Source organism: Callorhinus ursinus, unplaced genomic scaffold (genome assembly GCF_003265705.2).
Source record: "Callorhinus ursinus isolate GAN/ISIS: 27379988/994484 unplaced genomic scaffold, GSC_fseal_2.0 scaffold4, whole genome shotgun sequence".
NCBI lineage: Eukaryota > Metazoa > Chordata > Mammalia > Carnivora > Otariidae > Callorhinus > Callorhinus ursinus.
The window spans coordinates 28,709,626-28,728,851 of record NW_027397066.1 but is presented as its reverse complement, the minus strand read 5'-3'; positions in this window follow the sequence as shown (position 1 = coordinate 28,728,851).

Genomic DNA, 19,226 nt, shown 5'->3' with positions numbered 1-19,226 from the left:
AGCCCCCAAAAACTTAACTACTAATAGCCATCTGTTAACCGGAAGCCTTACTGATAGATAAACAGTTGATTAACACATATTTTTTATTTTATAGGTATGATATACTGTTTTCTTAAAATACGGTAACCTAAAGAAAAGGTTATGAAGAAAATCATAAGGAAGAGAAAATATATTTATAGTACTGTACTGTATTTATAAAAAAATAATTCATATATAAGTGGACCAGTACAGTTCAAATCCATATTGTTCAAAGGCTAACTATATTTTATTTTAATCATTTTAAATCATGTTAAATTTTTAAATGCTGAATAAAAATATATACTTGGTAATTTAACACTTTAATGAGTTTAATAAGCTTTCAGAATACCATAATTAGGTGATACTGTACAAAGAATTCAAAATATTTTTTATAAAATATAAAATCTCATAATATTAAACTTATTCTCTATATTATTTTTATGTAAACCAAATCTTTAGAAACCAACTCTTAAAATGTCCTATGCATCAGTTCTGATCTCCCTTATCTAATATCATTTTATAAAATTATCTATAGTATTTGTTAATTCCCTAAGCATCCAAATAGCCAAAGCATTTGTATTTGGTGTTAAATTATCCTTTGGTTACCAGTAATGATCATCTCATAAATTTATCAGTGGGAGACAGCCAATGGGGAGAGTTATGTAATCTTTTTCTCATTTCTCTTTTTTTAGTAATGGAAGTATAAAGATTCTGTAAGAGCCTGGAACTAGAGTATCTAATTAGGAATAATGTTGGTGAGAATACTTGCAATTAGTAAACATGACCATTTTAAGAATTTAGTGTTTCTAAATTGAAGACCAGTGGGGGAAAGAATATTCTGAGCCAGCCATAGGAATCTTTCTCTTCTATCTTGCGCTAAAGCTTTCATTTCTCAAATAAAAGATCGAATATTTCAAAGTCAAATACGGGAGGTTCTGAATTCTACATATATAATCACATATCTATGCACAGTAGTTCTTTCAAAACCTTTAATCATGAATTCTATATAATTTGGAGAACACTAGGAAATCATTCAGTGAGAAAACTTGATTATTCAGTGAAGAATATATGAAGAGGACTTGTAAGAATTAGATTTTGTTCTAGTTAAACTGAATGTGTACAATCTCAGGAAAGCATTATTGGTGGTAAAAATAGTTGATAACCTATAGCCCTCATAGAAAAAATGCTTATTAAAAATTTATGTTATTAATAATGATAACAAAATTTTTAATATTACATGGAATATTTTTCTTGATGAATTCCTAAGGCGAATTATGACTTTTTAGTATGTACAACTCTTCTGCTTATCAACTGAGTAGCCCATAACTGTCAGATATAATTTTATATTAATATTTCCCCAGGCTGCTTTGTCATGAATAAAAACATTGTGTAAATTTTGGCAAAAAAATGTTACATAAACAATAAAACATTGGAATACAATCAGGAAGTCTAGTTGGCTTTCTCCCAACAGGATTCACAAGGCACCATTGACCTGCTAATCTTGTCATACTCTGCAAACTCCTTATTCTCAAAGGTTCCAAATACTGATTTCCTGAGAAATTCACAGTAAATTCATCCCCTGGAGAAAGATTCACATTCCTGTTAAGTATTGAACAGTTTGTTTTTTTCTGGAATGTTAGCTCTAAGTAGGCCTATTCTTTTTTTTTTTTTAAGGGAGAGGTTACAAATTCTATAACCCTTTCCCCCACCTAGACTTTAACTCTGAAAGAAGAGCCTATCCTTTCTATGATCACTCATCTGAATGAAGAGACTTTACCCTCTTCCTAGACTTAAGGGACAGAAGGCTTCTCATATTCACATCAGTGCTTTGGTTATTTTACATACACAGAATGTGAAGATGAATAAATTGAGCTCTTTGGTATATATCAAGATAATTTGGTTTCTATTTCAGTATTCATTAGTATTACCCAAAATACGCCTCTTCGCATTCTATGTTCTTTTATCAACTCTCACAGCCTGGTACACTGCCTGGTATATATGTGTTCAATAATCATTTGTCAAATGGAAGAAAATACCAAATTTCTCTCTTTTCCTCCTGGTCTTCACACAGTGTATACTATTTTTGTGGAACATGCTTTCTCTCTTTAAGACAAAATGGGGGTGGGCATCATACATGAATGTCCTTCAGATTGCACCGTGAACATCATTTAACAAGGATATCTTCCTTGGTCTAAATGTATCATTCCCTCATTTGAAGCTGATTTTATATGCAGAACATTCTCTACAATTTGGTGGAAGTAACTGCCAAATTGTCTCTTTTCTGATTAGAGTATAAGCCTCAGGGTAGCTGTTTTTCTCATTCTATGGATCCAGAGCCATGAATACAGTAAGGAGTCAATAAATGCTTGTGGAATGAATGAATAAAATTTCAGAGGTAGCCAATAATCACTCAGAGAGTTGTGGGGGTTTTAACAGCCTGTAATTCTGTCCATCTTCCCATGCCAAATTCTTTTAACCAAGCATTCTGTCATGTATCTAATGTATTATGCTCTCCCTGTTTCATACAAAATTAAATATGCCTTTGGCTTCAAATGTTAACATAAACACACACACACACAAAGCTTAAGCAATTTGGGATGTAATACTGCAAACTTTTTTTAAGATTTTATTTATTTATTTTGACAGAGAGAGGGAACACAAGCAGCGTGAGTAGGAGAGGGAGAGGCAGGCTTCTCCCCCCGCTCTGCAGGGACCCCGATGTGAGGCTCCATCCCAGGACCCTGGGATCATGACCCAAGCCGAAAGCAGACGCTTAACGACTGAGCCAACCCAGGCGCCCCTGCAGATTAACGTTATTTACAGACATAATGATGTCTTGAGCCATAATAACTTTTCTACTCAATTAAGCTATTATAGTAGTACTGATACACTTACCAAATATTTATTCATCTGAGTCTCAAAAAATTATTCTGTGCAAAACAAATTAATTAAAACTATTTCAGTCCAAAATATATTTTCATAATATTTTTTTCTTAAGGACTAATTTTTCTTGCTTTGAATTATTTAAAATGAGTTTTGATGTTTTGGGCTTGGAATGTGAAGAGAACTCAACAGGATCTATACCTAACATCTATTAAGCTAAATCTTGTATCTGTCAGCAAAAGTCATTAGTAATTTTCTGTTAGGAACTTAAGTATTTGTTTAAGTTCCTATTTCTGCAAAATAAGAGTTTTTGCAACATTATCACTAAGTCCTACTGAGCTCTAAAATCTTGGGTACTATGGTGAGAAAACAGCCTCTATGATAACTTACTATTTTTTTTTTAAATAAATATATTGTCCAGAGGACACGGATGCAAGAAAACACTGGGTGGATAGAAACGGTCTTAGTCTTCACTATCAATGTGGGCATCTTAGTTTTATTTTAAAGTAGGCTTCACAGTGTTAAAAAATACACAGAAAATAAGGAAAAGACCTATGCAATGTCTATTTCAGTGTTTATTATAATTATTATTATTGTTGTTGTTTATTAAGATTAATAAAGAGAATCCTTGTGTGCTATTAGTGAGAACGCAAATTGGTGCACCCTCTATGGAAAACAGTATGGAGTTTCCTAAAGAATTAAAAATAGAGCTACCGTGTGATCTAGCAATTCTACTTCTGGGTATTTATTCCAAAGGAAATGTAAAAATCTCCAAAGAAAATGAGAACACTAACTTGAAAAACCATATGCACCCTCATGTTTATTGCAACATTATTTATAATAGTCAAGATATGGAAACAAAGTGTCCATCAATAGATGAATGGATATACATATGCTATGGGATATTATTCAGCCATTTGTGACAACATGAATAGACCTCGAAGGCATATGCTAGGGAAAGTAAGTCAGAGGGATAAAGACAAATACCAAAAGATCCATTTATTTGTTGAATCTTAAAATACGACTCATAGAGAATATATTGGTAGTTGCCAAGTTGAGGTAGAGGTGAAAGAGTGAAATGGGCGAAGAAGGTCAAAAGGTACACACTTCCAGTTATAAAAAAATAAGACAGTAAGTATAGCATTGTGACTATAGTTAATAATGATGTATTATATAATTTTATATTTGTATACTCTATATTGTGTATTTGAAAGTTGCTAAGGGAATAGATCTTAAAAGTTCTCAAAAAATTGTAACTATTTGTAACTATATGTGGTGATGGATGCTAACTAGATTTACTGTGGTGATCATTTTGCAATACAAAAAAATATCAACATTGATATTTTTCTGTACATCTAAAGCTAATATAATGTTATGTAATTTATATCAATAAAAAATAGCTATAGGGAGAAAAAAGGTAGTTAAATATGTATATATGATATTTAATTAAAATATGTAATAAATAATTTATATTTATGTAAATATAGGTATATATAACAATATTAAAATAAACTATAATGTGATTCAACTGGAAATGCAAAATTTATACATAAAATGTATATACTAAAGAATTTGTATAGCAAAAGATAAAGAGGACACACATTAGATTTTGTGCCCATACAACATAGGTTCTCATTAACAATAACATTAGCAAAAATGTACCAATTGACAAAACTGCATAAACCTAATATTTAGGGATTCCACTGAATTTAAACACAGTGCCCCCTATAATCTTTAAAAATAAATAAATATAAAATAGGGGAAAATATACAGGCCTTACTTTACTGTAGCCTTATCAACATTTCCCATAGTCACAATACCCATTGCTTTAAAATATTCCATATTGAGTATAGATGCTCTAACACAATGAATAACAAATGAAAATTAAAGTAAGTTTTTGACACTAACAAACTGGTTTGATAAATGGAACCCCATGGACCCCCCGAGTTATTACAGTACAAAGTAAATTAAAATAGGGCCTTTGACAATTAAAACTTAGTGTATGAAATCTAATTAATATAGTGATTATCTCCATTGCTTTCCCATTCAATAGCCCAGTTTTGCCTCTTCTTAAATCCAGGAAAAATACAGGGTACTTTATGGTGGATTACTATAACTTTAACATTGTATTCCCCCTCCACACCCCAAAAAACAATATTATTAAAATTACTGATTCTATTCAATCAATAACAGGTAAATATTTTGCCCCTGTAGATTTAGCTAATATATTCTATTCAGTGCCTATTTCAACAGGATTTCAACTTCAGTTTGCCTCTACTTCTGGAGGGACACAACACACCCATTCAGAACTACTCACGGTATACCTCGGTAGCTTTGCCATCAGAGTCTTTGCAGACAAGATTTTGACTACTTCCATCTTTCTTTAAAAACATAAGTATAACATTACATTGAAAACATCCTCCCCTAAAGAGGTCCACTTGACATAATTACTAATGACACATAAATGTAACATCTTGGAGTGCCTGGGTGGCTCAATCAGTTGAGCCTATAACACTTGATTTCGGCTCAGGTCGTGATCTCAGGGTTGTGAGATTCTTTCTCTCCCGCTCCCTCTGCCAATCCCTCTGCTCATGTGCTCTCTCAATAAATAAATATTTTTTAAAAAATAAAATTTTTTTTTAAATGTAACATCTTTTAGTCCTTTGTGAGTTCTGGTGGCCACATACTCTTCATTTATAAATTTTACTTACAAATTAAGATCATCAAGTATATATGTTGGGTTATGAAAATAGCACACCACAAGCTCAGCACAGCTACCAAGGCTTCCTTCAGACAGGATGGAGCCAAACCTGGGATTTCTGATATATTCCACTTTCCAGAGAGGGTGGCTTCTCCTATCCTTAGTCCATTGCTAGCCAGATTCCCTAGGGCACCCCTTCCCTAGATCCCTTGTCTACCCGGATACTACTTGGGATTATCTAAGTGAATAGTAATGGGCATTGGTGGACTATATAAATAGCACTGGTAACCATCACATGTGATGGAGCTCTGCAGAATGTTGCTGCTTCCATTCCCTTAACCAGAATGTCCCTGATAAAGGATGGTACCCAAGAAACAATTTACCTAGCCAAACTTCAGGCAATCATCTCAGCACTGGATGCCTAGGCGAACAGTGGCCCTATATTAACATTTAATATAAGCTTCCTCTAATATTAGGGATCCTATTATGTTTTTGAATTCACTATCTTAGCCTGTGATCTTTGTTTTTTTTTTTTTTTCTCTCTGTTAAAATGTACATCCCTAGAAAAAGACAATCTGGTAGAGGTTAGCAAAATCAATGGAGATTATTGCTTTCCTAAGGAGGCACCTGCTTCCATATAGTGAACTCCTTGACTCCGTGAGGAGACCACCCACTTACTAATGCCTTTTCTTACTATCTTTCCCAGTTTTCCAACACCATTTCCTAGCTGCATCTCCAACCGTGACTACTGTAACCATTCTTTCCCCTTAGTTAAACAGAACACCATGTTCTCTCAGGTACATTATGCTATGAATAATGATACTGTTGGGTTCTATTCTGGTCCAAATTGACAGGCACATCACCTTATATATGCTTTCTTGCTAATTACCAGTGTTTACCCTAATGAAACCATACTCCAGTGTTCAGTGGTTACTCTAGGGATTCCCAAACTTCTTTATTCAACAGATATATCCCTCTTTCCATCAATCCAAGGATGCCAGGTAAAAAGAACATTTATTTCTATTTTAATAGGACTTCCATTGCCACAGGAGCCATCAGCATTGACCCCAGTACAACAGGCTTTGTCAAACAAAATCAAATTATAACTGCCAACCAAACTCTTCCAGTTGCCCTTGAGATCATATTCGAAGGGTATGTGAAATGTTGTCCTTTATTCAACTAGCCCATGAGTCTCTGGCCCAAATGGCAAAGGATGACATGCTGGCTCTTGCCTACTTACTAGTTAGGAAAGAAGGGGTTTGTGCCATTCAGGGTACATCCTGCTACATGTGCATTTTTAACTCTGAAAAAGTACAGGCAAAACTACAAGAAATAGGCTAAGAGCTAAAACTCTTTCATAACCTAACTAAAATCTTCCATTAGATTCCCTAAAATTAGAGATGCCTGACCTATTCTCTTGGCTATTGCCCACAAAGTGGTATCCTTGGTTGTGGATCATATGTCCAATATGACTCTTCTTTGTTGTCACCTTTGTCATAGTTTGCCTTCCACAGCCAAGTCAAACTTCTTTTTAACATCTTCACAATCATGGGGACAAGTGTTATGTGTCAGAATTAGTATTATTAATGATGTTGAGTTACCATAGAGTCCTCACTCTCTCAGCGGCTCACCTTCTTTGTCGAGCCCACTCCCTTGGTACTCCTCTATATGACCCCCTGAATGGCATGCCATTCCTCTTCCAGGACCTGTAAGTATAATAAGTCTATTTCACTTTCAAACACCTCTCCATGATATTATTCTTTCCCTGGACCTGACTGATCATGACCCCCCCCCAAAAAAATCAATTTTTAAGTAACATAATTACTCTGTGTAACATAGGATAATAAGCAAAACTGTCACTGGGAGAGAAGCAATAATATTGCTCGGGGTTAAAATCATTTACTGATACAAAGAGAACATCTACTACTTATGGAAGAGGGAAGAAGATCCCAAATTTATAAAAGGTAGAGTTTGGCTAATATAAGGAGTAGTGGGAAGAAATGCTGAGAAAACCCCAACCCAGCCCAGGTATTCAGGGGCTAACTAAAACCTAAACTAGAGCAAGAGCCAAGACAGCCTTCCTGCATCTATCATGACCCTTGCATTCTATTGCTAGGGGGCAGCAAAAGCATGGAGAGAGACCTTGCTGGCATAGAAATGAATGACCTGCTGAAAGCTAAGAGTAGAACAGGAACACTGAGAAAAATTCTCTGGAAGTCCCAATCTGAAACTAAGTGCCACGTCTACCACTGAAGGAATGTGAAGTCTGTAAAACGGGGAATGTAGTTATACCAAACAAATCAACCCAAACCAACTTGACTACTTACTAGAATGACCTAATTTCTCTCATTAATGGCTTGATCCAAAATAAAGCATGCCTATTGCTGTGTATAAATATTATTTATTCCAGGCTCTTCTGTTATCCTATATATGATTTCATTCATAAATTATAATGCACACTAAACAAAAAAGAACCCCACCCCCCCCAAAAAAAAACTGCTAAGAGATAAAGTAGTCCATAGAAACAAACCTGATAGTGGGCCAGATGTTAACTTTCTGAGACTTAAAAATAACTAGGATTACTATGCTAAAAGATGTATGGAAAGGAGAACAAAATGCATTAACAAAGCATTTAAGCAGAGGAATGGAAACTGGAAGACATAGTCAAATATAAATGCTAAAATTAAAACATTACATAAGAGATGAAGAATTTCTTTAATGACTTTACAAGCAGATCAAACAGAAGAGGAAAAGTGAGGGAAGATGATTCTAAGTTGAGAGAAGTGATCAAAACTAAAATAAAAAAGAAAATAAGTAAAAATATTTAATGAAAGACCCATTACCTTTGAGATGCCATAGATACTAATATAAATGTAATTGGAAACTCAGAAGGAGAAGAGAGAAAAATAAAGTAGAAGAAATATTTGAAAAAATAATGACTCATTGGGGTGCCTGGGTGGCTCAGTTGGTTAAGTGTCTGACTTTTGATTTTGACTCAGGTCATGATCTCAGAGTCATGAGATCAAGCCCCAAGTCAGGCTATCTGTTGGGTGTGGAATCTGCTCAAGATTTTCTCTCTCTCCCCCTCCCTCTGCCTCTCGCTTCCCTCAAAAAATATAAAATAATGACTCATTATTTTCTCAAATTAATAAATGATGGCAGACCACAAATTTGAGAAATTCAGAAGACCTGAAAAAACAACAAACATAAATTTAAAACACATCTGGGACCATCATAGTCAACCCAATGAAAACTAAGAAAAAGAAAGTATCTTGAAATTAACCCAAAGGAAAAATGATGAGAATTTCAGCAGAATTTTTGTTGTAAACAATAATAGTCAGAAGACTATGAAGTAACATCTATAGAGTATTAAAATAAAAACAAAAACAAAACTCAGAAAACAAAACCCTGTCAAACAAGAATTCTGTAGCCCAGGAAACAATTTTCAAAAATTTTAGATAAAATATCAAATAAACTAAAGCTAAAAGAATTAATTATCACTACAACTTCCTTACAAGAAATATTTTTAAAAAGTTTTTTCAGGGTTAAGGAGTATATTACTGTCTGAATATTTAGGTATAAAAAAGAAATAAAGAACAATGGAGGCAAAAATAAATTTTTTCCCTAGTTTTCTGGTTGTTTGTTTTACTTTAAAAGATAACAGTATATGTAAAGAAAATATATATATACATATATAGTAAGGAGTATAACATGCATAAAATAAAAATTGTATGACTATGCCAGTACAAAAAGTTAGAGATATAAAATGGAAGTATGCTGTTGGAAGGTTATTACATGTAGTGATATAATTATTACAAGGTGAATTGTGATTAGTTAGAATGTATATGTAAATTCTGTCATGGCATAATGACTAAAAAATGGGAAAAACTATTAAGATAAGAGTAAAGATAAAATGGAATTATAAAAAATAATCCAAACAAAGATAGGAAAAGGACTGAGGAAAAAGAATCAAGATATAGAAACAGCAGAAAAATAAGAGCAAGATAGAAAATTTAAATCTAAACATAGCAACAAATTATATTAAAAGTAATCTAATGATTCCCATTGAAAACAGATTGTCAAAATAGAAAAAACAACACAAGACTGCACTATATATCTACAGAAACCTCATGAAATAAAAAGAAAAGAACGAAAAAGAAAAAATATAATAAAAATTAAAATTAAAAATGAACAGATAGGGGCTCCTGGATGGCTCAGTTGGTTAAGCATCTGAGGTCATGATCTCAGGGTACTGGGACCGAGTCCTACATCGGGCTCCCTGCTCAGTGAGGAATCTGCTTCTCCCTCTCCCTCTGCTGCTCTCCCTGCTCATTCTCTCTCTCTCTCAAGTAAATAAATAAAATCTTTTTAAAAAAGGTGAACAGGTAGATTATATATCATTAAATTTTCATCAAAAGAAAGCTTGAATGACTATATTTATATTAGACAAATAGATTTAGAAAAAGGGAACATTGCCAGGAATAAGGATGGACCTTTACTAATAAATTATATTAGTAATTTAAGATATAAACAATATTAATATTAAGAAATAAGTCGTGAGGGGCGCCGGGGTGGTACAGTTGGTTAAGTGACAGACTCTTGGCTGTAGCTCAGTTCATGATCTTGGGGTCGTGAGGTTGAGCACAGAGTCAGTCTCCCCACTCAGCGTGGAGTCTACTTGGGAGTCTCTCTCCTTCTCCCTCTGCCCCTCCCACTTATGCCCTCTCTCTGTATCTCTCTCTGTCTCTCTCTCTTTCTCTCTAAAATAAATAAAGTTTAATTAAAAAAAGAATTAAGAGGGAATATTTTTTAAATTGTTTATGAAATCAAAACTATAATTATATAAAAGATTGCTATGATATTACAAGAAATAGAATGAAAGACTAACAAATCATAAATATTAATTCAACATCCTTAATAAAATATTAGCAAATGAAATTCAGCAATACATATATAATTATATGGAGTTTATTCCCAAAATATAAGATGGGTTTCACATCCAAAAATAAATCAATGTCATCCACTCCAGTAGTTTATTAAAAGTTAAAAGTTACTCATTAATAGATGTGGAAAAGCACAATAAAATTCAGCATTCATTCATTATTAAAAACTCTCTATAACTAGGGGTAGGTAGGATTTTCTCAAACAGACAAGGTGATAAAACCTACAGCTAGCAGGATTGTAAGAGACAAGCCATATGGTGAGTCTCACTGCTCCCCACCTATGGGTGTGTATGCTTTTGCGTAGTCCCCATCCACTGAGTATGGGAAGAACATGAGACTTTATTATAATCATCAGAATATGGTAAAGGTGACGTAATGTTATTTCCATTAGAGTGTACTATATATAATATACCATATTATCACTCTGAAGACAGAGACTATCCTTGCATGCTTAATGTAATAAACAGACATGATAGAGAAGCTCACCTGACTCAGAACTACATCTAGCCTCAAGGCTAAAGATAGTCTCCAGCCAACAGCCAAAAGCATCTGGGGCCTCAGTCTTGTATTCACAAGGAAATTAATACTGCCAACAACTTGAATGAAATTAGAAGTAGATTCTTCCCCTTTGGTTCTTCCAGATGAGAATATAGCAAGGCTGACAAGTTGATCAGACTGACCCTGACCAGAAGAACCACTCACCCACGTCCAGATTCACGACCAAAGTGTAAGATAATAAAAAGTGTATTGATTTAACCCAGTAAATTCTCAATAACTTGTTACACAGTAGAAAACTAACAAAATCATATCTAATGGTGAAAGAACAACCATGTCCCCTCTAAGACTAAGGATACAGCAAGAATGTGTAGATCCTAAACATTACAAACGGCCAGAAAAAGAAGTAGAAATTATACATGCAAGAAAGAACAAAATAAAACAGTGTCTATTTATATACAACATGTTTATATGTGTATAGAATCCTAGGCAACCAGCTTTTATCATTATATTGTGGTCAACAGAAATTTCTTAGTTTCGTTTTAAATGAATTAAACATGCTCATTGAGCAATTATAGCTTTAAATGGAGAGTATATATGTAACAAAAATTAACTCCTTATTGGATACCATAGATGTTCTCAATTTTAAAATATTTATAACTTTATTATCATAATTATTATGTGTTGAGCTTAGATAATTTTAAAAACAAAGAAATACCTGAAGAACATATACTTGAGAAATCAAGTTTATTTTTTATTTAAGATTGTCAAACAAATAAAATAAATTAATACAGATTTTAATAAAGTACATACATTTTAAGAATCCTTACAAGTTACAGAATTTGAATTTAACTTTATTCTTAAGAAACTTTCAAGTTTTGGACACAGTTTAAATTTTAACCAAATGACTTATCCATTCTAAAAAGTAATTCTAAATCTCCAACTGAGAAACCCATGGAAGTCTACTAGGAAATATCTAACTTTTCTGCTGGAGGGTTGACTAAATATATAAGAAAAAACTTCACTTGGAACATCTTACTATTTTGAGTTCTTTTTTAACAATCTGATTTTCACCACTTCTTTTGGAAAATTATTTCTTCATTCTAGTCCTGATTTCCTTTGGCATTTGTGAACATGCTAATTTTGGTTGACAGGTTTTCTCCAAATTTCATTTTACTCAGCTTTGTCACTAAGCATAATGATAGAATTGTTAACAAATTGAAATAATAATAAAGATGATAATAAAAATCTTAGGTAATTTAAGTTTGGTGTTTAATTCTTTCTATGCTTTTCATGTAATACCAATGCTAAAGAGTAACGATGGTCAAAGAACCATAACATCAACTAAATTAAAAATCAGCTACTAAATAATCAAGGGCAGATGCTAGTATGGTTAAAATGCTACAATCGCAGTATGATATTTGCTTTGCAAATTAAGCTTCACATTATATTTTTAGTGTTCTTATTAAATTTTGCACATTCATTTCAGTATAAATTTGCCTATAGCCATAAAAAATAAATATTTGTTTCTTTTTGTGCCAAACACTTATCATAAGCTCCACAACCCAGAAAAATATTGACTGTATAGAAGGTTCACAGGCATAAGCAGATAAGAAGTAATATTTAGTTTTTCTAAAAACTTTACTTTTTAACAGACTTCAATCAAGATCTCTTTTGTAATGTCTTTTGTGCTTTGCATCCAAAATGCACACTAAAATGAGATTCATTTTTCATTATATCATTGTCATTTCAGAGCATAAAAATGTAGAATTAGCATCAGCATTAGTTCCACAAAGTATTTTCTTCAGATTAAAAGTCAGCAAATTATTGTAAACAACATGATTTAATTCATTGGCAGTGATATTTTTGGCAGCTCAGTCACTGTAGAGTTATGTTAGAATTACTTTTTTATTAGCAGGCATGATGTAAGTGATGTGAGAAACAACTGTGAAATTATAATCTGCATAATACTTCTGAAACAGTTATTTTTCCTGTTTCCATGTGCTTTTGAGAATGTGAAAATAAATTTAACTTCCAACCATTCTTCATATGTTTTTCTGTACTAACTAGGAATACTAAATATTCATTTGTGATAGCAATACAACTCAAGAACAAACATAATCCCGGGATTTATATAAGCAGAATAGATTGCATAATAAAATATTGTTATTATATAGGAGCTCAGCTGCTTTTTGAGTAAACTTTTTGGGTACTTAACAATCTGGCCAGACTTTCTCTCAGCACTGAAGGTTTTGGGTTGTGGTAGATAATTTGACTACTCACTATAATTACCCTCTGAAATGTATAGGTTATGTGTTTCAAAAACTCTCTAATTTTGATTTTTTCTAAGTAGGATCCCATTAAAATTATATACTCCATAGATGAACAGATGAAGTATCAAAAATATTAATAAAATCAAAAAGATATCCGTTAGGAGCAATAAAGTGCTCTTGTAGAAATAAAAACATATTTGATGTTTAAACATTTAAATAATTTGCATATTAACAGAAGTATATAGAATGAAAAATGGAAAGTTGTAAACAGATGCATATTATACTTTAAATAATATGGGAAACGATTTCTAAACATTTAAGCTAAGTGGAATATACTTAGTGATGTTAAAATATATTTACACTAGGGAGTCTCTTTTGACAGATATAAATTGCATTGAAATTCACTTGAAAGTAAATCCATCAAAAATCATGCAAGTATTTATTAAATCCATACAATGGAAAAGAAGACTTCTTCCATGCAGGTACTTAAAATCTAAGTGATAGGGTGACAGAAAGGAATAATTAAAGGCGTTACATACAGGACATAATGTATCCTTTTTCATGAGTGTAAGTCTTCCAGAAAGATAGGAATATAGAAACTGAAATATTGTCAGAGACATGACACCACTAATTGTCCTTCTTTCCTTCAGCAGATAATATGACTAGACGTTTCTTTTTTTTAAAAACTTTTATTTATTTATTTTTATTTTTTAAAGATTTCATTTATTTATTTGACAGAGAGAAACACAGTGAGAGCGGGAATACAAGCAGGGGGAGTGGGAGAGGGAAAGGGAGAGGGAGAAGCAGGCTTCCCGCGGAGCAGGGAGCCCGATGCGGGGCTTGATCCCAGGACCCTGGCATCAGGACCTGAGCTGAAGGCAGATGCTTAAAGACTGCCACCAGGCACCCCTGACTAGACATTTCTTAAAACTCAGTACGTATTTTCCAACATTCTTTTAAAAGGAAGCCCATAGATTGTCATTGGAAATTCTTCTAAAAAGATAATATGATTTTTGAGTATCAAAGTGCAGTATTAAGCCAATAATTAAAGCTTGCCAATTTATTGAATTAACCTTTTTCATTTTTTTAAATGAGTCTTTTTTTTTAAGATTTTATTTATTTATTTGATAGAGAGAGTGAGAGAGCACAAACAGGAGGAGCAGCAGAGAGAAAGGGAGAAGCAGGCTCCCCGCTAAGCAGGGAGACCAATGATGCAGGGCTCCCTCTCAGGACCCTGGGATCATGACCTGAGCCGAAGGCAGACGCTTAACTGAGTAAGCCACCCAGGCACTCTGAATTTACATTTGTCAGATAATGCCACTATCATCTGGCTTCTAAGCTACTTTATTCTATCATTTCAGTCTCTTCTGCTCTTAAGATCACGTCCTTTCAATAAGATCTTATAAACTTGGCTTATTAAGTTAGAAATTTTATGTAAACCTATTGTACATTCTTGTGTGTGTGTGTGTGTGTGTCTTCGTGTATGTTTGTGTTCAGGTTCACCAATGCATATCTCATCTGAAATGTTATAATCACAGAATGAAAAAAAATTGAAATAATAGAAAGAACTACTTCATCTCTTTTTACTGGGAGATGAACTACTTTGTGACTTCTTGATGTATAAAAAAAAAACAACAGAAAGAAAACAGGATCTGAGCAAGTACTTGAACTACCCAGTAGTTTCCATATGTTGATATTCTTAGTGTGACAAGAAAGATATAAATAATCTTTAGTTTAATCCTTAAAACTTTCTGAAAGAAGCATTATTATCTTCATTTTATGTTGGAGAAACTGAGGCCAAAAACATTAGAGATATATAAAACATCACATACTTGGTCACTGAGAGACAGTAGATTCAGTTGGATATCAACTAGCTTTATAGCTGATGTCTTTTTTAAAGAAAAAAATGGATCATCATATATAATTCCTCTGCCCTTAATATCACCCTGTTATAAAAATTTATATTTACATTTTGCATAATATTTCTATTATACCAAAGGACTTATCAATTAAATTAAAACAAATCAGTGAACATATTAACAAAGTAAGTGTTTGATTGAATAAGCAAAACAAGAATGAGCAAAGTAACACATTTCAACAAGTTGTAACAGTGTATAAATCCACCCAAAGATAGTAATTTAAAGTATAAATTATTTAAATATAGTGTCATTTAAATAAATACCACAAACATGAAATTTTCTAGATACAACATTATAAACAGCAATGTCACTCTTCAAATTGGGCTTTTCTGTTGTGTTACCTTAACTTGTAAATGATAATGGGTTTTCTCTGATGCTGTCAGAGTAGAAACAGATAATCAAACGCCTATAAAACAGCTTATACTTAAACTAGTATACCACTCAGATGATATTCTTTCATTCTATACCTTTAATATATTTGTGTTTCACCTAATTACTATATTATTTAGATATTTTATTAACTTTATGGAGATAAGAAAAGGTAAAGGAAGAATATAAATAGAATATAAAAGAAGGAAAAAGGAAGGACTAAAGATTGTTTTAAATGCATTCCATTATATTTTTAGGGATATCATACATTTAAGTCTATATTTTCTCTAAGACAGTAATATATTATTGAAAGTGTGTCTGTGCATATAAGAATGTATATATGTGTGTGGACATGGGCTTGTATGTATATTACACATACATATACCATATTGTGATTAAATGGTGTAAATACCCACCAATACATAAATGTCCTATAGTATCCTATAGGATACTATGTCCTATAGTGTCTTATAGTATCCATCCTATAGGAAAGATGGCACTGAGAATTGACAGGTAAATAATACACAGGATATGAGAAATGGAATAAATCAAATGGTCTGATATATAGGGAATCAGAGGTCCTTATATCCGAAGAAGAGAGAATGGGGCATAGAAAATATTTGAAGGGATAAAGGAATAATGACCCATATTTTTCCAAAATTAAGAAAAGACAGTTCTAAGAAGCTCTGTGAAACTCAAATATGTGTGTGTGTGTGTGTGTGTGTGTGTGTGTATACGTACACCTAGGCAATTCACAGTCGAGTTATGAAAACCAAAGTAAAGAGATATTTAAAACTTAGGCAGCTGGAGAAAATAAATAAAATACAAAGGAGAATATGAATAAGAAATATGGATGACTTATAAGAATCAAGGGAGATCAGAGACAATGGAATGCTTTTTTTAAATGTTGAGAAAAGCCATCCTACAGTTCTACATCTACTGAAAACATTCTTCAAAAATAAAAGATAAATAAGAATATTCAAATACAGTTAAGAGCTGAGACAATTCATTTGAAGGGAGATGATGTCATAATCAAACTATGAAGCCCAGGCTACTACTTTCTGGTTCCCATCACCACTAATTTTGTTAGTTTTGCCTATTCCTAGAACTCATTTATGTGCATCAACTTTCAAGCAACTTAACACTTGAGATTCATCTATTTTCTTTTATACATTAGTAGTTTATTCCTTTTCATTATTTAACAGTACTCCATTGTATGAATATATAACAATATGTTTTCCAGTTCTTGATGAAATTTGAGGTTTTCCAATTTCCTATGTATTATGAACAAGGCTACTCTAAACATCATTGTACAAATATTTTTGCAGGCGTATATTTTCATTTCTCTTGTATTATTACCCAGGAGTGCTAAGTATATGTTTCATTTTTAAATAAACTATCAGTTGTCCAAAATAACTGGAACTTTGCCAGTGTGTGTGTATGTGTGTGTGCCTCTGTGAGACACAGACAGGGTGCAGGGCAGGGTGGGGGAGAAGAGAGAGAGGTGGTACTAAATTATGGTCCTGATTTACATTCCCTAATAAATATTGATATTGAAGATATTTTCCTATGTTTATTGGCTATTTGTATATCTTCTTTTATGAAGTACTTGATTAAGTATTTTACCCAAATTTATTTTTAATACATAGGAAATCTTTATATATATTCTTGACATGAGTTTTTTTGTCAGAAAAAAATATAATTTTGGAATTGTTTTCTCCAATTATGTTTCTTGCCTAATAATTTTTCTTAATGATTTCTTTTGACTAGAAGTTGTTTAAAATGTTATGCCTAATTTATTTTTTCTTTTTATATGTGTGCATAATAGATTTTCTCTAATTATCTTGGCCTATCTGATAACCACAAAAATATTATCCTGTGTTTTCTTCCAAAAATTTTATACTTATGCTTTTACATTTAGGCATATAATTTTTTTCATCAATTTACATACAGAGAGTGGTATAGGTAAAAATTCATTTTTTTAATACAGATAGATATTCAGATGTTCCAGTTCCATTTGTTAAAAAGACTTTTGTGTCCCAGTGGACTGACTAGGTGCCTTGGTATCATAATTCAATCGTTTATATATGTACGGATCCAAATCTAAACTTTCAGTCTGTTACAAGGATCTATTTATCTTATATTGTCCCACATATACATCTGATCAGGATTCCTTGGATCCACCAGGCCGTATTCTTGAACATCCTCTTCGAACAGGATTTAAGTTACCCCAGAAGAATACTCTCATTCATGTGGTCCACAACTTTCCCACAGAAAACACAGAAGAAAAAGAGTCCCAATAAACTCTAAGAGTATAGGCCACCCACAATACAGTAACTAATTATTGAGGCAAAATTCACATGCAATAAACTGGATGTAAAGTACACAGTTCTATAAGTTTTGACAGATGTATATACCCGGGACTAACACAATCTAGATAATTAACATACCCACCAACTCCAAAAGTTTGTTTCTGCCCTGGTAATTCCTTCAGACATATCTCATCTCAGCAACCTCTGATTTGATTCATGTCACCAGAGATTACTTTGAATTTTTCAGAATTTTCTTTAAATGGATACCTTCAATATGCACTCTTTTTTCTTTTTGGAGGTGAAGAAGCTGTCTCTTTTACTCACTATAATTATTTTGATAACAAGATTTCCCAAACAGATGAAGAAAAAGAATCTGACAAAATCCATAACTATTATGATAACATTCTCAACAAGCTATTTGAAAATCCCCCAAAATCTACAAAAAATTCCCTGTTCTAATAAATGATCATAGAATGGTCAAATGCAAAAGTCAGTGATTTTCATATATACCAGCAATGAAAAATTGGAATTTGAGATTAAAAGCCATTTATAATAGCCATATGTTATATGACCTATGCTATATGCCATTTATAATAACACCAAAACATGAAATACAGAAGGGCATATTTTATAAAACATGTACAAGACCTATGTGTGAAAACTATGAAACTCTGAGGCAATGAATCAAAGATTACATATACATGGATTAGAAGAGTCAATATTGTAAAGAAGAATGAAATCTTGCAATTTGCAACAACACAGATGGAGTTAGAGAGTATAATGCTAAGTGAAGTAAGTCAGAGAAAGGAAAATACCATAGGATTTCACTCATATGTGGAATTTAAGAAACAAAACAAACGAACAACGAAAAAAGAGATAAACCAAGAAACAGACTCTTAACTATAGAGAAGGAACCGAAACAATGGTTACCAGAGGGGAGATAGGTGGGGGGTGAAACAGGTGATGGGGATTAAAGAGCACACTGACCATGAGGAGCACGGAGTAATGTATAGAATTGCTGAATCATTATATAGTACCCCTGAAACTAATATAATACTATATGTTAATTATACCATTTTTTTTAAAAAAGAATAAATGCAAAATCAATGAAAACCCACTTAAAAGAGTGAATTTTATGGTATGTAAATCATACCTCAATAAAACTGTTGAAATAAATAGATACGATTTTTAAACATTAAAAAAAGAGTCAATATTGTTAAAATGTACTTCCTTCCCAATTTATCTACAGACTTAACCTACCCAATCAAATCCCAGCAATATAATTTGCATCAATCATCAAGCCGATGGAAAGA